Source organism: Phocoena sinus, chromosome 20 (assembly GCF_008692025.1).
Source record: "Phocoena sinus isolate mPhoSin1 chromosome 20, mPhoSin1.pri, whole genome shotgun sequence".
NCBI lineage: Eukaryota > Metazoa > Chordata > Mammalia > Artiodactyla > Phocoenidae > Phocoena > Phocoena sinus.
In genome coordinates, this window is record NC_045782.1 from 23,824,539 (window position 1) to 23,847,035 (window position 22,497).

A 22,497-nucleotide genomic window follows, 5' to 3' on the forward strand; every position below is an offset into this window, starting at 1 on the left:
TGCAGCCACTATGCAGAACAGTATGGAGGTTCCCTAAAAAACTAATAATAGAGCTACCATATGATCCAGCAATCCCACTCCTAGGCATATATCCAGAGAAAAACCTGGCTTGAAAGGATACATGCACCCCAATGTTCACTGCAGCACTATTTACAATAGCCAAGACATGGAAGCAACTTAAATGTCCATCAATAGATGACTGGATAAAGAAGATATGGTACATATATACAATGGAATATTACTCAGCCATTAAAAAGAATGAGATAATGCCATTTGCAGCAACATGGATGGACCTGGAGATTATCATACTAAGTGAAGTAAGTCAGACAAAGATAATATCATATCACTTATATGTGGAATCTAAAAAAAAGAAATGATACAAATGAACTTATTTACAAAAAAGAAAGAGACTCACAGACTTAGAGAATGAATTTATGGTTACCAGGGGAAAGGCTGGGGGGAGGGATAGACTGGGAGTTTGGGGTTGGTATGTACACACTCCTATATTTAAAAGTGATAACCAACAAGAACCTACTGTATAGCAGAGGGAACTCTGATCAGTATTCTGTAATAATCTAAATGAGAAAAGAATTTGAAAAAGAATAGATACATGTATATGTATAGCTGAATCACTTTGCTGTACACATGAAATTATCACATTGTTAATCAACTGTGCTCTAATATAGAATAAAAAAAATTTAAGATATAAAATATTTCAAGTTCCTTCAATTATGCTGATAATGAACAAATTTTAATTATGCATGTTAGATTTTGAAGAGTTACTCTGAAAGAAGAGAAATGTGTATATTCTTTACATACCTTGGTGGGAAAAATAATTTTAACAACATTAAATTTTTAAAAGTAGAAAAAAGTAAAGTAAAAAATATATAGAAAAAACAGGATTAATGAAGCACAGAATGTGAAAACAATCTAAGTATGTTAGTAAATGATTTATTTAAACAACTTCAGCTTTCTAAGAACCGGGAGTGATCATATTGATTAAAAATATATCCAACACCACACACTTTACAAGAGTATTTTAAAAAACACAGACATAGAAAATGTTTAGAAATAGACCCTCCAAAGTGTGAGCAGATTTTAATGACTTAAAAGAGTATCTTTCTATGTTTTGAAGTAACCCTAGCAGTAGACACAAATTACTTCACATCAGGGTGACCTTGATTACTCCTTGTACTATGATATGTATTTGAAATCTCATATTTAAAAGTGTATATTTTATTTTTGTGTGTATTTTTTTCCACATAAAATATAATGTTTTCCCAAATTCTTTCCTATTTCATTTTTTTCCCATTTGAGATATTAGTTGCTTTATTTATTTGTTTACTATCTATCTCACTCCAGTACAATGGAAGCTCTAAGAGGTCAGAAGTTTCTGTCTGGTTAATTTATTGCTACATCTCTAGGGCCCAGAAGAATGCCTGGCAGAAATTAGATATTCAAAAAATTTACATTAATATGATTATTGGCTAATACATAAACCTGGTTACCAGTAATAAATAATTTCTAGGTGTTGTTACTTATTATGCAAATTTATGTATATTCAATCTTTGGAGCACAACTAAATTTCTACATTATGGCATTTAAATAGATATTCATAAAGGAATGATGGAAGGTTATGTGTGCAATCTGTATTTAGTTTGCATATTCCCCTCTTATTCTGTGATAATTATCTGTACAAATACAGTACTGAACTCTTACCTAATAAGACATTTCTAAAGAGACAGAATATCTTGATGTTACAAAAAGAGACATGAGAAATACATTTCATATTGCTGTAGCCATTGTAATTTTAATTCCTCTTGATTTTAACAAGTATTACATTGTAATTTGCAGATATGACTCTGGCATTTAAAAATCTGGAAAATCTAATATATCTTAGGCAGCTCTAATAAAACTGAAACCCAGACAATAAACATGACTCTGATAAAACCTCTCCAGAATTCTAGCTCTGCTTTAGCATTTAATGCACTTTGTTCACAGTCCTGAAGTGCTTAGTATCTCATTTATACTCTTTGTATATTCAATTCCTATGTTAGAATAATTTATGAAGATTAAAAATCCAAATGTAATATAGTTTAGGAACTATTCACAACCAGGAGCCCACACCTGCATACATTAAAGCTTAAAAACTATGGCATACATATTTTAAATAGAATCTATCTTACCTCAACACAATTAAAACTATTAACTCAATGAATAAATTTTGTTTGATTTTGTCATTTTGACCTATAGCTGAATGCATACACATATAACCAAGTAATTTAGTTATGCATTTTCTTAACCATTTCCTGGTTTATTATCTTTTTCTCTTATTGGCAAAATGAAGATTACAATGTGTGTTCAATGTCTTTGGCCAACTGTTTTATTTGAACACACTGTCAAATGAATGTATTAAAACTGTAATAGCATGAGTTCTACATCTGCTATTTGGTCCTGAATAATTTCCATTCACTTTTACTTTAAGGAACAGCCACTTGACTTTTGGATTGGATAGGAGTGAATACCACCCTCTGGTCACAGGGGTTGGCACAGGGTCAGGGCCTGGCCAGTTAGAGAACTGGCATCCCTGATCTGTTTCTGATTCAAACGTGGACACATGATTCAAGATGAGCCAATGAAAGCCTTCTATCAACTTATGCTAGAGATATTTGGAAGTGGAAATTTTGTTTCCACTTAAATTATTAGTCAAATAGGAGATAGGACTTTTGTTGTTGGTGGCTATGCTTGCAAAAATCTACCTGAAGATGGATGCAACACAGATGAAAACAGAGCAAAGAGATAGAGAAAGAATGATATATGTAGCTTTCTTCTCTCACTCTGGTCCATCTACACTGCCTTTATTTTTATTCTTCTAACATGCAAGATACGGTCCTTCTTTAGGGCCCCTACACTTCCCAGTCCTCTGTCTATGATGCTATTCCATTAGATATCCATATGGCTATCCTCTCACATCTTCCAGGTCATTACTTATATATAAATAAATAAGTGGCTCTTACTGAAGTTGTCACACACATCACCACTTTCTCTGCCTTATTTTTCGTCATAACATTTATTGTCATATAATAAATCACGGGTTTAAAAAAATTTATCTTGTTAATGGTTGGTTTCACCCAATAGAATGAAAGCTACTTGAAGTCAAAATATGTCTAATTTTTAATTAGAGAAATAAAATGCTTAAATATGTTTAAAAGGAAACAGAATGTACAATTTGGAAAAAAGTAAATAGGTTATGCCTTTACTCAGAAGGATTTTGCAATTTGGGGTCATATATATAGAAAACCCTGTGTAGAATATACTGAGGAAACAAAATGTGCTAGGTAAAGAGGTAGGTGATTAAGAGTAAATATGAGACTATAGTATGCTCTACATAAGAGAAACTTTTATATTCTGTTGTAGAGAACTTAGTGGATAAGTGTGGTGTAAGACATATTGATATTATGTGTACACACACACAGAGAGGAAATTATGAGCCATTTGAATGACTACATGAGTGTGCCATTCCTGTGTCACTTTTAGATTAGAGGTTCTTTTATATGCAATATATATACAATATATTATATATATTACCACTGTAAAATTGTCTACTGATTTTTTCACTTGGGTAACATGACTTAAATTCATATACTATGTTAGTGATATTCAGAGCCTCATGATATTGCTGGAGGAACTTGTGCAGCACAACCTTGATTACAGTCTCAATGAAATTATATGACAAGCTGTTGAAGAATAGGGGCTAATTGAATTTCAAATTTACACTATGAGGATATTTAACACTTTTGAATGAGTCAATGAATGATTGAATAGATCCATACATGAATATATACATTTATATACTCTTATGGTTTAATCTTACTTACATTTATAAAAACAAATTGTAAAATCTATTAAAAATAAAGCCAACATTAATGACATTTCTGAGAGTAATGAATTTTGATGTATTGGTATATTTTCAGAGGTATCAAGATTCTTTTCTGGTTATCTTTATTTTTTAAAAATAGAAATCTTAATCATATTCTAACAAGATTTTTTTCCCTAGATAAGTCATAATCTTTCTATGATAAGAGACCGGGAACAAAATAGCATGTCTTGGTACACCAAAATATTAAACACCTTGAAAAATAGGGGACTGTAAATTCAGCTAGCCACCTTATATGCCACACAGTACTTTAAACACATATTTTTATTCTCTTGGAATAGTTTCTTGTGGTTCTAAAAACAGAATTGATGTTTTACAAACTAGCTCTTCTAACTCCTAAATCCACTTGGATTTTTAAACACAATCTAAAATATAGGTAGGTAAATGCTTCCTTTCAGGAAAAATATTTTCAAAGAAAAAATAAAGAACTTAATAAAAGGAATGAATTGGCAACCATTTGAGGTTTTGTTTGTTTCAATTTGTTTTGTTTTCTTTTTAATAATGACATATTTAATACTATTCTAATAGGATATTTCAACAATATTCCTGCTTTAAAGATTTCCAATTAATTTGCTTACTTTGAGAATGGATTTTGAACCAGTTGACTAAACATAGAACCAATACACAGATATACATACACAGAGAAACCATAGTCCTAGTGCTATGCTTCTCAAATTGAATGTGCACCTGAATCACCTCGGGATCTTGTTAAATGCAGATTCTGATTTAGTAGGTCTGGTTCAGGACCTGGATTCTTCATCCTTAACAAGCAATATCCATACTGCTGCTCCACGGACCTCACTTTGAGGACCTCACTTGGCTCAAAGTTAGGCCCAATATGTTTTCACCTCAAAGTTCTTTACATGATTTCCCTATTGTCCACTTCTTTTTAATATTACAGAAGAAAAAGCTTAAAATGCTATGTTCCCCAACCTTCTTATTGTTCTTCCTGATTAATATTTTTCTTATGAAGATAATATTAGGTTTCTTTATCTCAAAACCCTAAACTACTTCTACCTATTAGTCAAATAGAGTTTTATCTAGAGAATCAAAGCTTTCCAATTTTTCCTTAATACTTTTTGAATATTTTTTCTATTCTTTTTCAATATTCTGCAATTTCATTGGATTGTCAGGTACTGTTTTTCAGGTTGTTTGCCTTTTTTCTGTTGTTTTATTGTTAATTATTTTTCTTGAGTTCTAGGAGAATTGCAAAAATATGACTTTTCATTGAATCTTTCACCATTCTGCATTTAGTAAATTTGTATTTTCTCCCTGCTCTCTTATTTTCTTCTTTGTAATTATCCTAGTATGGAGACTAGTGTTAGTTCGTTTTCAATAGATTAAAATTTTTTCATAAATGTGAGATTAAAACAAAAGAGCAAACACTATATACTTTATATATATTATTTATTAAATTTATTCAATCATTTGTATACATTCATTAATTATTTTATTTATGTAAACATTCATTGGATTGTACTTATTCTTCAGCAGCTTATGGTATAACTGATTCCACAGGCAGAATAACTATTGAAATCCTGGGACTCCTGGGTAGATAGCCCAATTTACTTACCTTTGCTTGTTGATGCTACTGCCCCAGAGTCTTCTGTCTGTTGCAACTGCTGACTCTTAAAGAAGATATAATTTTCCAGCTTCTGATTATTAAAGCCTCCAATCAGGAGAGAACACCACTGATGTTTTTGTTGTTGTTTGTTATTTTGACTGCTACTTTGAAGAGTAGTTCCACAGATGTGACCTTCATATTCATACTAAAATCATAACATAAGAAAAAATCGTACAGTGAATAGTTGTGGGGAGCTGGTGAGGCTCCATTCTTACTATCCAGCTGGGGGTCTGAACAATTCAATTCTTTAATTCTGACCTATTGCTATTATATCTCATAAACATTTCTGAACATTCTAACAAGCTGATGACACCCTCCTTGGTTTCCATTTGTACCAAAAAGAAATTGCTCTTGCATTTATGTTTCATTGGTCACAATCATGAGAATCTGGGAGCAGGGCTGGGAAGCCTGAGTGCATTTTGCCATCTTAGTATGAAATCTGTTCTGTCCCTGTACTGTTCCATGCAAGACTGTACCAGAGTGCTATAAATCCTGTGAAGACATATTCAACTGTTAAAGACATGAGTTCTGTATAAACATAGCCTGAGAACCACAGGGTGTACTTCTAACGCTTCAAGGATTACAAAAATATAAATAGCAATAAATATAGAAAAAAAAAGTATTTTGATTTGCTAGAATATAATCTCTTTGACTTTATGACCAAGCATGTGTCTTATGACAAATCAATTTCTGATCAATATATAAATTTCAGATTCATGAAGATAAGAAGTTGATAACTGAAACATATGCAAATATGTTGTTAAACCAAATTTTTAAAATTGTTTTTAAATTGATAAAATAATCTCACAAAAGTATAAATAGCTACTTGGATATATGAAATAACAAAAAAAAATTGCATAATTACTTTTTCACTAAATATACTAAAAATAAAAACCTGTGAATACAAATAAAAACTTTTAAAGAATATAAAATTTCTCAATAGCAGGAGTATAAAATACTAAATATTTGTTCATTTGTTGTCAATGACATCTGTGTTATGAATTATTTACTTTTCTTTCTGCTTTCATCTCTTTTTTGTTTTAAGAAATACATATATATATATATATTTCTATAACTTTGCATTCTCTTTAAAATATTTCAGTTTTTTAACATTTGTTGAGACATGTTTTACTTAACATATGGACTATCCTGGAGAATGTTCCATGTACAGTTGAGAAAATTATGTATTCTGTTGTTGATGTGTGCAGTGCCTTTTCCTTCTGGAGATCCCACTATTGGTATGATTCACGGTGTCCCACAGGTATCTTAGCTCTGTTTGTTTTTCTTCATTTTTTGATTATCTGCACCTCAGACTAGATAACTTCAATTGACCTATCTTCAGGTTTGTTGATATTTTCTTCTGCCTGCTCAAATCTGCTGCTGAAATTCTCTAATGAATTTTTATTTTATTGTACTCTTTGGCTCCAGAATTTCTGTTTGGTTCCTCTTTGTAATTTCTGCCTTTTTGTTGATATTTTCTATCTGTTTATATATTGTTCTATATTTTCTTTAGCTATTTGTACATGGTTTTCTTTAGCTTTTTGAGTGCAGCTAAGACCATTAATTTCAAGTTTTTTTCTTATAAGTCCAATATCTATGTTTTCTCAGGGACAATTTCTGTTCATTTCTCCTGTGAATAGGCCATAGTTTCTTGTTTATTTTCATTTCATAATTTTTGTTGCAACGTAAGCATTTTGAATATTATAATTCAGTTACTCTGGAAATCTTTTGCTTTTCCTTCCTCAGGGTTTATTTTTATTGCCTTATATATGTTGTGGTTGTTTGTTTAGTGAGTTTTCTAAACTATTTTCATAAACTTTGTATTCTTTGTTGTGTGTGGTCTCTGAATTCACTGTTGCTTTACCATATGGTCAACTAATGTTTTTACAGAGATTTCCTTGAGCAACTAAAACCAAAACATAGAAATAAAGAAAATAAAAGAGAAAAAAAATCTCTCTTAATCTTAGGAAATTTGGCCTGTGTTGAGGCATTACTTTAATACTTAGGCAGGCATTTACAACTCTGCCTGTCTTCAGTTCCTGCTGCTCTAAACCTAGGGATTAATTAGCCTGGGATAAAGGCTTAGGATATTTTCATGTCTTTTCTGAACATGTGTCTGGCTCCGGCCTTGAATGTGGCTTTCTAAATTCCCTGGTATAAGCAGGTGTTCTTCAATTCTCTAATTTCCCAAAGAAACTCTTTCATCAGCTTTTCCTCCAAGGCTTCTACATGTCTATTGTTTGCCTCAACTATAACCTTCTTCATGTAGCAGTGGGTTGTTCATTTGTTTTATGATGATTCCAAGGACTGTAGTTGTTTTTCTGTGCTGAAAGAATTCAGAGCTAGGTGAAATAAAGGCAGCACCTCTGTCATTCCTTCAGGTAGCCCCTGATAGGACAAAATAGACCACTACAATCCTTGTAGAATAATGTCTGCTTTGCTCCCTCAATAACTAGAGTCAGAATCCCACACTCAGAATGTAGGCTGTCTCTGAACCAGGGAGGTGGGTGTGACATGGGAAAGTAAAACTATCATAAAGATTTTCTTATCATTTTTAAATTGCAATTTTTTGATTCAGCATTCCATTTGTTGCTGTAACCATTGAATATTTTCCAACATTTTGACAACTAGATCCATACAGTTTTTGCTTAAAATTTGGTGTTTCTATGGAGGGACAAGTCCTTGGAACTAACTATTTTGCCATTTTTTGCTGATGTCATTCCTCACTGAGTATTTTTGTAGATAGAATATTATTGGAACAAAGCTACATTCTATTATTTTTTTACATACTCTGTAGCTGCTTTTGAACTACAGTGGCAGAGTTGAGTATGTTCAATAGATACTTTCTGAACTGCAAAGAATAGAATATTTACTACCTGGTCCTTTATAGAAAATGTTAGGTCGCCTCTGCTCTAGGCTAAGGGAGTCCAAGGGTATATAAATTCTATCACAGAAATGAGAGTGGTCTCTAGCAAAAAGGCTACAAAGTTTTGGCCACTGATAATAAAAAGAATCAGCCAGAGAAACGCTGACTTTGATTAATGTTGTATATAATATTTTCCACCTGGAGAATGGGATTACAGTAGAGTAGATTGGTGTTTTCACACTATGTAGTGTAGAATGCTATGGTTCTCCAGGTTTGTTGGGGTTGACAGCTGGTGTAAGCCTCTGTGAACTGCATTGTATTTTACCCAGAACAGTCTCACTTTATTTGTCTTGTATTATATATCAGGTTGTGCATAAAATTTCATTTGTAAAGAAGGTTATTTTGCTTTAAAAAAATAAGAAAATCACTTAGTTGATTAATTTTATCTTTAATCCATAAAATTTATATCTAATTACAGAATTGTAAGCACTGAATTCATAATTGTTGTATCCTTATTTTACATTACTCTTCTGTGACCCCACAAATAATTTTCAAATTAGATACCAATCAATATATTGACATCTCATAGAAAAGAGTGTTTTGATCAAATATTTAAATTTCTGCTTATTTATACAATGATTTGTAAGTCTTCATAAAGTAGAGGCTTTCTCAGATAATTATAAATTCAATTATTGCAATTCTGTAATTTGATACATGATAAATCTCATAGATTATTCCAAAAAGGATTTTTCAATTTATAATTGGCTATATACAGGGAGAAAAAAAAACAGGCACATATAGAGAAAGAGAGGGAGGGAAAGAGAGAGCTGTAATGGAAGAAAGTGTGACTGCTTTAAGTCAGGGCACTAAAGGGGGTTATTTTAGGAGAAAATGGTTGAACTTTCAATTTTATAGTCTTGTTATTTCAGCTTTAATGCTTTTAAGAACTTGGACCATTATTTTATATTTTTACAAATGTTGGAAAAGAATATACAAGTGATCATATTTGGGGGAAAAAACCACATATATCTGCTCTCTAAAGAATTTTGGATCTGAACCAGGTAATTATGGGTCTTATTAAGAATTATTCACCATCAAAATGTCTACAATGTCTTGTTTGTCTTATTTGCATGAAGACCCTTAATTTTGACAAAATTTTGTTGCTTTTCCCAAGCAACACCTATTAAAAAAATTTAAATCCTAATGTCTCAAAAGACTTTTGTGAAGTCAATGCTACATTGGTTTTTAGGAAAATGTACTGAGAGTTTCCTCAAATTGTAGCCACACTGTTTTCTTATTCTTCAAAAATAAGTTTACTATCTGGTGCATATAACATGAACATAAGCTAAGAAAATAAAAATCCAGCCCTCTAAAGCATGTAGATAAATGTTATCACAGCAATGGAGTGGTGATGTAAGCTCATGTAAAAGTCATTTAGAAGAACAATATGATCCCTAGCTCATTTATCTTTGACATATGAATGTACTAATGATCTTCTCACTTTTTTCAGTCTTTTCACAATTGTTACATATCCTAGACTTCCTGAGATGTTTGCAAGGTTCTAAATTTAAGAACTACAGTGAGTCCCTTACATAGGAATGAGTTCTATTCCAGGAGTACGTGAGTAGGTCCAATTTGTTTTTAAGTCCAACAAAGTTAGCCTAGGTACCCAACCAACACAACTGCTATATAGTACTGTATTGTAATAGGTTTATACTTTTCACACAGATAATACATAAGAAACAAACAAAAAAAAATACAGAAAACATTTTTAATCTTACAGTACAGTACCTTGAAAAGTACAGTAGTACAGTACAACAGCTGGCATACAGTGAACAGGCAAGAAGAGTTACTAACTGGAGGAGGGAGAAGAGGTGACAGATGGGGAGTTGAGGAAGATGGTGGAAGAGTAAGATGTGGAGATCACCTTCCTCCCCACAGATACACCAGAAATACATCTACACGTGGAACAACTCCTACAGAACACTTACCAAATGCTGGCCGAAGACCTCAGACCTCCCAAAAAGCAAGAAACTCCCCTCGTACCTGGGTAGGGCAAAAGTAAAAAGAATAAACAGAGGCAAAAGAATAGGGATGGGACCTGCACAAGTGGGAGGGAGCCGAGAAGGAGGAAAGGTTTCCACACACTAGAAGCCCCTGTGTAGGCAGAGACTGTGGGTGGCAGAGGGGGGAAGATTTGGAGCCATGGAGGAGAGTGCAGCAACAGGGATTCAGAGGGCAAAGCAGAGAGATTTCCACACAGAGGATCGGTGCCAACCAACACTCACCAGCCCGAGAGGCTTGTTTGCTCACCCAGCGGGTCGGGTGGGGCTAGGAGCTGAGGGTTGGGCTTTGGTCGGACCATGGGGAGAGGACTGGTGGCTTGAACACAGCCTGAAGGGGTTAGTGCACCCCAGCTAGCCAGGAAGGAGTCCAGGAAAAAGTCTGGACCTGCCAAAGAGGCAAGAGACATTTTCTTCCTTCTTTGTTTCCTGGTGCGCGAGGAGAGTGGATTAAGAGCGCTGCTTAAAGGAGCTCCAAAGACGGGCGAAAGCTGCGGCTAACAGCGCGGACCCCAGAGACGGGCATGAGACGCTAAGGCTGCTGCTGCCACCACCAAGAAGCCTGTGTACGATCACAGGTCACTATCCACACCGCTCTTCCGGGGAGCCTGTGCAGCCCACCACTGTCAGGGTCCCAGCATCCAGGGACAACTTCCCTGGGAGAACACATGGCATGCCTCAGGCTGGTACTACATCATGTTGGCCTCTGCTGCCACAGGCTTGCCCTGCATTCCGTACCACTCCCTCTCCCCTGCCAGAGTGAGCCAGAGCCCATGAATCAGTGGCTCCTTTAACCCCATCCTGTCTGAGCGAAGAACAGACACCCTCCTGCGACCTACATGCAGAAGCAGGGCCAAATCCAAAGCTGAACCCCAGGAGCGGTGCGAAAAAAGAAGAGAACGGGAAATCTCTCCTAGCAGCCTCTGAAGCAGTGGATTAAATCTCCACAATTAACATGATGTATCCTGCATCTGTGGAATACCTGAATAGATAATGAATCATCCTAAATTGAAGAGGTGGACTTTGAGAGCAAGATTTATTATTTTTCCCCTTTTCCTCTTTTTGTGAGTGTGTATGTGAATGCTTCTGTGTAAGATATTGTCGGTAAAGCTTTGCTTTCACCATTTGTCCTAGGGTTCCATCCATCCATTTTTTTCTTGTTGCTGTTTTCTTTTACTTTAAAAATTTTTTTTTTCTTAAAAATTATTTTTTCATTTTAATAACTTAATTTTATTTTACCTTACTTTATTTTATTTTATTTTATTCTCTTTCTTTCTTTCCTCCTTTCTACTTTTTCTCCCTATTATTATGAGCCATGTGGATGAAAGGCTTTTGGTGCTGCAGCCAGGAGTCAGTGCTGTGCCTCTGAGTTGGGAGAGCCAAATTCAAGACACTGGTCCACAGGAGACCTCCCAGCTCCACATAATATCAAATGGCAAAAATGTCCCAGAGATCTCCATCTCAACACCAACACCTAGCTTCACTCAACGACCAGCAAATTAAGGTGCTGGACACCCTATGCCAAACAACTAGCAAGACAGAAACACAAACCCACCCATTAGCAGAGAGGCTGCCTAAAATCATTATAAGTCCACAGACACCCCAAAACACACCACCAGACGTGGACTTGCCCACCAGAAAGACAAGATCCAGGCTCATCCACCAGAACACAGGCACTAGTCCCCTCCACCAGTAAGCCTACATAACCCTCTGAACCAACTTTAGCCACTGGAGACAGACACCAAAAACAATGGGAACTATGAACCTGCAGCCTGCAAAAAGGAGACCCTAAACACAATAAGATAAGCAAAATGAGAAGACAGAAAATCACAGAGCAGACGAAGGAGCAAGATAAAAACCCACCAGACCTAACAAATGAAGAGGAAATAACCTGTCTACCTGAAAAAGAATTCAGAATAATGATAGTAAAGATGATCCAAAATCTTGGAAATAGAATAGACAAAATGCAAGAAACATTTAACTAGGTCCTAGAAGAACTAAACATGAAACAAGCAATGATGAACAACAAAATGAATGAAATTAAAAATACTCTAGAATGGATCAATAGCAGAATAACTGAGGCAGAAGAATGGATAAGTGACCTGGAAAATAAAAAAATTGGAAATAACTACTGCAGAGCAGAATAAAGAGAAAAGAATGAAAAGAACTGAGGACAGTCTCAGAGACATCTGGGACAATATTAAAAGCACCAACATTCGAATTATAGGGGTTCCAGAAGAGGAGAGGAAAAGAAGGAGACTGAGAAAATATTTGAAGACATTAGAGTTGAAAACTTCCCTAACATGGGAAAGGAAATAGTTAATCAAGACCAGTAAGCACAGAGAACCCATCCAGGATAAATCCAAGGAGAAATAGCACCAAGACAAATATTAATCAAACTGTCAAAAATTAAATACAAAGAAAACATATTAAAAGCAGCAAGGGAAAACAACAAATAACACACAAGGGAATCCCCATAAGGTTAACAGCTGATCTTTCAGCAGAAACTCTGCAAGCCAGAAGGGACTGACAGGACATATTTAAAGTGATGAAGGAGAAAAACCTACAACCAAGATTACTCTACCCAGCAAGGATCTCATTCAGATTTGATGGAGAAATTAAAACCTTTACAGACAAGCACAAGCTGAGAGAGTTCAGCACCACCAAACCAGCTTTACAAAAAATGCTAAAGGTTCTTCTCTAGACATGAAACACAAGAGAAAGAAACGACCTATAGTAGCGAACCCAAAACAATATAGAAAATGGGAATAGGAACATACATATCGATAATTACCTTAAATGTAAATGGATTAAATGTTCCCATCAAAAGACAAAGACTGGCTGAATGGATACAAAAACAAGACCCATATATATGGTGTCTACAAGAGTCCCACTTCAGACATAGAGACACATAAAGACTGAAAGTGAGGGGATGGAAAATGATATTCCATGCAAATGGACACCAAAAAAAGCTGGAGTAGCAATTCTCATATCAGACAAAATAGACTTTGAAATAAAGACGATTAACAGAGACAAAGAAGAACACTACATAATTATCAAGGGATCAGTCCAAGAAGAAGATATAACAATTGTAAAGATTTATGCACCCAACATAGAAGCACGTCAATACATAAGGCAAATGCTTACAGCCATAAAAGGGGAAATCAGGGGGGGACCTTGAAGGTGGCGGAAGAGTAAGACGCGGAGATCGCCTTCCTCCCCACGGATACACCAGAAATACATCCACACGTGGAACAACTCCTACAGAACTCCTACTGAAGGCTGGCAGAAGACCTCAGACCTCCCAAAAGGCAAGAAACTCCCCACGTACCTGGGTAGGGCAAAAGAAAAAACAGAGACAAAAGAATAAGGACGGCACCTGCACCAGTAGGAGGGAGCTGTGAAGGAGAAAAAGTTTCCACACACTAGGAAGCCCCTCCGCGGGCGGAGACTGCGGGAGACAGAGGGGGGGAGTTTCGGGACCTCGGGGTAGTACACAGCGACGGGTGCGGAGGGCAAAGCGGGGAGATTCCTGCACAGATGATCGGGTGCCGACCAGCACTCACCAACCCGAGAGGCTTGTCTGCTCACCCGCCGGGGCGGGCGGGGCTGCGAGCTGAGGCTCCGGTTTTGGTTTTGGACGGAGCTCAGGGAGAGGACTGGGGTTGGCGGCTTGAACATAGCCTGAAGGGGTTAGTGCACCACGACTAGCCGGGAGGGAGTTCGGGGAAAAGCCTGCACCTGCCGAAGAGGCAAGAGACTTTTTCTTCCCTCTTTGTTTCCTGGTGTGCGAGGAGAGGGGTTTAAGAGCGCTGCTTAAAGGATCTCCAGAGACGGGCGCCAGCCACGGCTAAAAGCGCGAACCCTAGAGACGGGCGCGAGTCGCGGCTAAAAGCGCGAACCCCAGAGACGGGCGCGAGCCGCGGCTGAAAGCGCAAACCCCAGAGACGGGCGTGAGCCGCGGCTAAAACCGCGGACCCCAGAGACGGGCGGGAGACGCTAAGGCTGCTGCTGCCACCACCAAGGGGCCTGTTTGCGAGCACAGGTCACTCTCCACACCCCTCTTCCGCGGAGCCTGTGCAGCCCGCCACTGCCGGGTTCCCGGGATCCAGGGACAACTTCCCCGGGACAACGCACGGCGGGCCTCAGGCTGGTGCAACGTCACGCCGGCCTCTGCCGCCGCAGGCCCGCCCCGCACGCAGTGCCCCTCCTTCCCCCATCCCCCAACCCCCGGCCTGAGTGAGCCGGAGGCTCCGAATCACAGTCTCCTTTAACCCCGTCCTGTCTGAGCGAAAAAACAGACGCCCTCCAGCGAACTACACGCAGAGGCAGGGCCAAATCCAAAGCTGAGCTCCTGTGAGCTGTGAGAACAAAGAAGAGAAAGGGAAATCTCTCCCAGCAGCCACAGAAGCAGCGGATTAAATCTCCACAATCAACTTCATATACCCTGCATCTGTGGAATACCTGAATAGACAAGGAATGATCCCAAATTGAAGAGGTGGAATTTAGGAGCGAGATCTATGATTTTTTTCCCTTTTCCTCTTTTTGTGAATGTGTACGTGTATGCTTCTGTGTGAGATCTTGTCTGTATACTCTTGCTTCCACCATTTGTCCTAGGGCTCCATCCGTCCATGATTTTTTTTTTAAATTCTTTTTCTTAATAATTAAGTTTAATTGTAATAACTTTATTATACTTTACCTTCTTTCTTTCTTTCTTTCTTTCCTTCCTGCCTTCCCTCCTTTAGACAACGAATCACCCCAAATTGAGGAGGTGGTCTCTGAGAGCAAGATTTATGATTTTTCCCCCTTTACCTCTTTTTGTGAAGGTGTATGTGTATGCTTCTGTGCAAGATTTTCTCTGTATAGCTTTGCTTCCAAAAATTGTCCTAAGGTTCTATCCGTCCCTTTTTTTTTTTTTCTAAATATTTTTTAATTCAATAACTATATTATACTTTATTTTATTTTTACTGTATCATCTTTCTTTCTGTCTTTTATCCTTCTTACCCTCCTTCCTTCCTTCCTCCCTCCCTCCCTCCCTCCCTCCTTTCTTTCCTTCTTTGCTTCTTTCTTCCTTCCTTCCTTTCCTCCTTTCCTTCTTTCTTTACTCATACTTCTACTAATTCTCTCTACTTTTTCTCCCTTTTATTCTGAGCTGTGTGGATGAAAGGCTCTTGGTGCTCCAGCCAGGAGTCAGGGCTCTGCCTCTGAGGTAGGAGAGCCAACTTCAGGACACTGGTCAACAAGAGACCTCCCAGCTCCACAGAATATTAAACGGTGGAAATCTCCCAGAGACCTCCATCTTAACACCAGCACCCAGCTTCACTCAACGACCAGCAAGCCACAGTGCTGGACAACCTGTGCCAAACAACTAGCAAAACAGGAACACAACCCCACCCATTAGCAGAGAGGCTGCCTAAAATCATAATAAGGCCACAGACACCCCAAAACACACCACCAGATGTGAACCTGCGCACTAGAGAGACAAGATCCAGCCTCATCCAGCACAACACAGGCACTAGTCCCCTCCACCAGGAAGCCTACACAACCCACTGAAACAACCTTAGCCACTGGAGACAGACATCAAAAACAACGGGAACTACGAAAGTGCAGCCTGCAAAAAGGAGACCCCAAACACAGTAAGATAAGCAAAATGAGAAGACAGAAAAACACACAGCAGATGAAGGAGCAAGATAAAAACCCACCAGACCTAACAAATGAAGAGGAAATAGGCAATCTACCTGAAAAAGAATTCAGAATAATGATAGTAAGGATGATCCGAAATCTTGGAAGTAGAATGGACAAAATGCAAGAAACAGTTAACAAGGACCTACAAGAACTAAAGATGAAACAAGCAACGATGAACAGCGCAATAAATGAAATTAAAACCACTCTAGATAGGATCAATAGCAGAATAACTGAGGCAGAAGAACGGATAAGTGACCTGGAAGATAAAGTAGTTGAAATAACTACTGCAGAGCAGAATAAAGAAAAAAGAATGAAAAGAACTGAGGACAGTTTCAGAGACCTCTGGGACAACATGAAACGCACCAACATTCGAATTACAGGGGTTCCAGAAGAAGAAGAAAGAAAGAAAGGGGCAGAAAATATTTGAAGAGATTATAGTTGAAAACTTCCCTAATATGGGAAAGGAAATAGTTAATCAAGTCCAGGAAGCACAGAGAGTCCCATACAGGATAAATACAAGGAGAAACACGCCAAGACACATATTAATCAAACTGTCAAAAATTAAATACAAAGAAAGCATATTAAAAGCAGCAAGGGAAAAACAACAAATAACACACAAAGGAATCCCCATAAGGTTAACAGCTGATCTCTCAGCAGAAACCCTACAAGCCAGAAGGGAGTGGCAGGACATACTGAAAGTGATGAAGGAGAATAGCCTGAAACCAATACTACTCTACCCAGCAAGGATCTCATTCAGATTTGATGGAGAAATTAAAACCTTTACAGACAAGCAAAAGCTGAGAGAGTTCAGCACCACCAAACCAGCTTTACAACAAACGCTAAAGGAACTTCTCTAGACATGAAACACAAGAGAAAGAAACGACCTATAGTAGCGAACCCAAAACAATATAGAAAATGGGAATAGGAACATACATATCGATAATTACCTTAAATGTACATGGACTAAATGCTCCCACCAAAAGACACAGATTGGCTGAATGGATACAAAAACAAGACCCTTATATATGCTGTCTACAAGAGACCCACTTCAGACCTAGAGACACAAACAGACTGAAAGTAAGGGGATGGAAAAAGATATTCCATGCAAATGGAAACCAAAGAAAGCTGGAGTAGCAATTCTCATATCAGACAAAATAGACTTTAAAATAAAGACTATTAACAGAGACAAAGAAGGACACTACATAATGATCAAGGGATGGATCCAAGAAGAAGATATAACAATTGTAAATATTTATGCACCCAACATAGGAGCACCTCAATACATAAGGCAACTACTAACAACCATAAAAGGGGAGATCAACAGTAACACATTCATAGTAGGGGACTTTAACACCCCACTTTCACCCATGGACAGATCATCCAAAATGAAAATAAATAAGGAAACACAAGCTTTAAATGATACATTAAACAAGATGGACTTAATTGATATTTATAGGACACTCCATCCAAAAACAACAGAATACACATTTTTCTCAAGTGCTCATGGAACATTCTCCAGGATAGATCATATCTTGAGTCACAAATCAAGCCTTGGTAAATTTAAGAAAACTGAAATTGTATCAAGTATCTTTTCTGACCACAATGCCATGAGACTAGATATCAATTACAGGGAAAGATCTGTAAAAAATACAAACACATGGAGGCTAAACAATACACTACTTAATAATGAAGTGATCACTGAAGAAATCAAAGAGGAAATAAAAAAAATACCTAGAAACAAATGACAATAGAGACACAAAGACCCAAAACCTATGGGATGCAGCAAAAGCAGTTCTAAGGGGGAAGTTTATAGCAATACAAGCCCACCTTAAGAAGCAGGATACATCTCGAATAAACAACCTAACCTTGCACCTCAAGCAATTAGAGAAAGAAGAACAAGAAAACCCCAAAGCTAGCAGAAGGAAAGAAATCATAAAAATCAGATCAGAAATAAATGATAAAGAAATGAAGGAAACGATAGCAAAGATCAATAAAACTAAAAGCTGGTTCTTTGAGAAGATAAACAAAATTGAGAAGCCATTAGCCAGACTCATCAAGAAAAAAAGGGAGAAGACTCAAATCAATAGAATTAGAAATGAAAAAGGAGAAGTAACAACTGACATTGCAGAAATAAAAAAAATCATGAGAGATTACTACAAGCAACTCTATGCCAATAAAATGGACAATCTGGAAGAAATGGACAAATTCTTAGAAATGCACAACCTGCCAAGACTGAATCAGGAAGAAATAGAAAATATGAACAGACCAATCACAAGCACTGAAATTGAAACTGTGATTAAAAACCTTCCAACAAACAAAAGCCCAGGACCAGATGGCTTCACAGGTGAATTCTATCAAACGTTTAGAGAAGAGCTAACACCTATCCTTCTCAAACTCTTCCAAAATATAGCAGAGGGAGGAACACTACCAAATTCCTTCTACGAGGCCACCATCACCTTGATACCAAAACCAGACAAGGATGTCACAAAGAAAGAAAACTACAGGCCAATATCACTGATGAACATAGATGCAAAAATCCTCAACAAAATACTAGCAAACAGAATCCAACAGCACATTAAAAGGATCATACACCATGATCAAGTGGGGTTTATTCCAGGAATGCAAGGATTCTTCAATATACGCAAATCTATCAATGTGATAAACCATATTAACAAATTGAAGGAGAAAAACCATATGATCATCTCAATAGATGCAGAGAAAGCTTTCGACAAAATTCAACACCCATTTATGATAAAAACCCTCCAGAAAGTAGGCATAGAGGGAACTTTCCTCAACATAATAAAGGCCATATATGACAAGCCCACAGCAAACATTGTCCTCAATGGTGAAAAACTGAAAGCATTTCCACTAAGACCAGGAACAAGACAAGGTTGCCCACTCTCACCACTCTTATTCAACATAGTTTTGGAAGTTTTAGCCACAGCAATCAGAGAAGAAAAGGAAATAAAAGGAATCCAAATCGGAAAAGAAGAAGTAAAGATGTCACTGTTTGCAGATGACATGATACTATCCATAGAGAATCCTAAAGATGCTACGAGAAAACTACTAGAGCTAATCAATGAATTTGGTAAAGTAGCAGGATACAAAATTAATGCACAGAATCTCTGGCATTCCTATATACTAATGATGAAAAATCTGAAAGTGAAATCAAGAAAACACTCCCATTTACCATTGCAACAAAAAGAATAAAATATCTAGGAATAAACCTACCTAAGGAGACGAAAGACCTGTATGCAGAAAATTATAAGATTGATGAAAGAAATTAAAGATGATATAAATAGATGGAGAGATATACCATGTTCTTGGATGGGAAGAATCAACATTGTGAAAATGACTCTACTACCCAAAGCAATCTACAGATTCAATGCAATCCCTATCAAACTACCACTGGCATTTTTCACAGAACTAGAACAAAAAATTTCGCAATTTGTATGGAAACACAAAAGACCCCGAATAGCCAAAACAATCTTGAGAACGAAGAAAGGAGCTGGAGGAATCAGGCTCCCTGACTTCAGACTATATTACAAAGCAACAGTAATCAAGACAGTATGGTACTGGCACAGAAACAGAAAGATAGATCAGTGGAACAGAATAGAAAGCCCAGAGATAAACCCACGCACATATGGACACCTTATCTTTGATAAAGGAGGCAGGAATGTACAGTGGAGAAAGGACAGCCTCTTCAATAAATGGTGCTGGGAAAACTGGACAGGTACATGTAAAAGTATGAGATTAGATCACTCCCTAACACCATACACAAAAATAAGCTCAAAATGGATTAAAGACCTAAATGTAAGGCCAGAAACTATCAAACTCTTAGAAGAAAACATAGGAAGAACACTCTATGACATAAATCACAGCAAGATCCTTTCTGACCCAACTCCTAGAGTAATTGAAATAAAAATAAACAAATGGGACCTAATGAAACTTCAAAGCTTTTGCACAGCAAAGGAAACCATAACCAAGACCAAAAGACAACCCTCAGAATGGGAGAAAACATTTGCAAATGAAGCAACTGACAAAGGATTAATCTCCAAAATTTACAAGCAGCACATGCAGCTCAATAACAAAAAAACAAACAACCCCATCCAAAAATGGGCAGAAGACCTAAATAGACATTTCTCCAAAGAAGATATACAGAATGCCAACAAACACATGAAAGAATGCTCAACATCATTAATCATTAGAGAAATGCAAATCAAAACTACAATGAGATATCATCTCACACCAGTCAGAATGGCCATCATCAAAAAATCTATAAACAATAAATGCTGGAGAGGGTGTGGAGAAAAGGGGACACTCTTGCACTGCTGGTGGGAATGTGAAATGGTTCAGCCACTATGGAGAACAGTATGGATGTTCCTTAAAAAACTACAAATAGAATTACCATATGACCCAGCAATCCCACTACTGGGCATATACCCTGAGAAAACCAAAATTCAAAAAGAGTCATGTACCAAAATGTTCATTGCAGCTCTATTTACAATAGCCCGGAGATGGAAACAACCTAAGCGCCCATCATCGGATGAATGGATAAAGAAGATGTGGCACATATACACAATGGAATATTACTCAGCCTTAAAAAGAAATGAAATTGAGCTATTTGTAATGAGATGGATAGACCTAGAGTCTGTTATACAGAGTGAAGTAAGTCAGAAAGAAAAAGACAAATACCGTATGCTAACACATATATATGGAATTTAAGGGAAAAAAACGTCATGAAGAACCTAGGGGTAAGACAGGATTAAAGACGCAGACCTACTGGAGAACGGACGTGAGGATATGGGGAGGGGGAAGGGTGAGTTTTGACAGGGCGAGAGAGAGTCATGGACATATACACACTAACAAACGTAGTAAGGTAGATAGCTGGGGGAAGCAGCCGCAAGGCACAGGGATATTAGCTCGGTGCTTTGTGACAGCCTGGAAGGGTGGTATGGGGAGAGTGGGAGTGAGGGAGACGCAAGAGGGAGGACATATGGGAACATATGTATGTGTATGGCTGATTCACTTTGTTATAAAGCAGAAGCTAACACACCATTGTAAAGCAATTATACCCCAATAAAGATGTTTAAAAAAAAAAAAGGGGGAAATCAAAAGTAATACACTCATAGTAGGGGACTTTAACACCTCACTTTCACCAATGAACAGATCATCCAAAATGAAAATAAATAAGGAAACACAAGCTTTAAATGATACTTTAAACAAGATGGATATAATTGATATTTATAGGACATTCCATCAAAAAACAACAGAATACACATTTTTCCCAAGTGCTCATGGAACATTCTCCAGGACAGATCATATCTTGGGTCATAAATCAAGCTTGGTAAATTTAAGAAAATTGAAATCATATCAAGTATCTTCTCTGACCACAAGGCTATGAGACTAGATGTCAATTACAGGGAAAGATCTGTAAAAATACAAACACATGGAGGATAAACAATACACTACTTAATAACGAAGTGACCACTGAAGAAAGCAAAAAATACCTAGAAAGAAATAACAATGGAGACACGACAACCCAAAACCTATGGGATAGAGCAAAAGCAGTTATAAGAGGGAAGTTTATAGCAATACAATCCTGCCTTAAGAAACAGGAAACATCTCGAATGAACAACCTAATCTTGCACCTAAAGCAATTAGAGAAAGAAGAACAAAAAAATAAAAAATAAAAAAATAAAACAAAGTTAGCAGAAGGAAAGAAATCATAAAAATCAGATCAGAAATAAATGAAAAGGAAATGAAGGAAATGATAGCAAAGATCAATAAAACTAAAAGCTGGTACTTTGAGAAGATAAACAAAATTGAGAAGCCATTAGCCAGACCCATCAAGAAAAAAAGGGAGAAGACTCAAATCAATAGAATTAGAAATGAAAAAGGAGAAGTTACAACTGACACTGCAGAAATACAAAAGATCATGAGAGATTACTATGAGCAACTCTATTCCAATAAAACGGACAGCCTGGAAGAAATGGACAAATTCTTAGAAATGCACAACCTGCCAAGACTGAATCAGGAAGAAACAGAAAATATGAACAGACAAATCACAAGCACTGAAATTGAAACTGTGATTAAAATTCTTCCAACAAACAAAAGCCCAGGACTGGATGGCTTCACAGGTGAATTCTATGAAACATTTCGATAAGAGCTAACACCTATCCTTCTCAAACTCTTCCAAAATATAGCAGAGGGAGGAACACTCCCAAACTCATTCTACGAGGCCACCATCACCCTGATACCAAAACCAGTCAAGGATGTCACAAAGAAAGAAAACTACAGGCCAATATCACTCATGAACATA